This window comes from Merops nubicus, unplaced genomic scaffold (genome assembly GCF_000691845.1).
Source record: "Merops nubicus isolate BGI_N331 unplaced genomic scaffold, ASM69184v1 scaffold15411, whole genome shotgun sequence".
Taxonomy (NCBI): domain Eukaryota; kingdom Metazoa; phylum Chordata; class Aves; order Coraciiformes; family Meropidae; genus Merops; species Merops nubicus.
The window spans coordinates 1,729-2,839 of record NW_008587807.1 but is presented as its reverse complement, the minus strand read 5'-3'; positions in this window follow the sequence as shown (position 1 = coordinate 2,839).

Genomic DNA, 1,111 nt, shown 5'->3' with positions numbered 1-1,111 from the left:
TAAGAACTTCACACAATCTCCTGACTAATGATAGAAGAAAGTATGTTAAAGCCTAGGAACCTGTTCTGAGCTAAGCATCAAGAAGCACCTTTTGATTCTGAGGTTCACTGAGAATAACCCAATTTGACTGACCAGCATCCCTCCCACTCATGCAGCTCCTAATCTCTCTCAAGAGGACTCAGAAAAAGGGAAAGACTGCATGCTCTAGGTTTGACAAAATAAAGGATAAATCAAATTAACTGACAAACTCTTCAGAAGTCTGCTTACTTTTCAAATCAGGGAGGCTGACAGTACCGACCAAGGAACTGAAATAATGAAAATTTCTTACAATATTAGTAACAAGTGGAAAATACAAATGAAATTAAAATGTTTACTCTATGTCTAGAGCACAGAAAAATTAGGTAATCAGTGTTATCCTTTCCTGTGGCAAATTTCCCTTTACAAAGGTTGTAAGAGACTTGTCTTGAGGTCGTCTTTCTCTAAGTGACAAGACCAAGAGAAGTATGTGACAAACTGAATGGTTTCATATAGTCCAAATCTGAAAAGATGATATTTAGCTTGCACTGAAAGTTGAAAAGGTTGAGGCTTAGCAAGCTCATTGCAGACCCAGAGTCCTATCTGTGAGTATGAGAAAAAATGAAGCAGGACTTGAACATTGCCAAAGTAGACCTTTGGTTAGATGATGTTGAAGGGGGAAAAAAAAAAAAAAAAAAAAAAAAAATTGAATGCTAATAGTCTAAAATGTACATATCTTCTTTGATTTTTTTTTTTTTTAAGGAAACTTTTGCTTCCTACTTTTTTTCTTTTCTTTTTTTTTTAAAGGAAGGTAAAATGCACATCTTGGCTTTTATGATTAAATAAGATGTTCCATGAGAGCGGGACTTAGAGCTTTGTCAGAGGTTAGCACTCCTCCATACATTATGCTACTGAAAGATCTTGCTCTGCCTTGCAACATTCTTGTTATTCCAGAACTGGGTTGGGCTAGTCATAATAGATGCAGGCAATCAGCTCAACTTCCCCACACACAGCTCTGCCAGTAAAATTGACTTCACCTTGCAACACTCCTGTTTTTCCTCTGGCTTTTGAGCGAAGGCTATCAGTTTGGCAATTA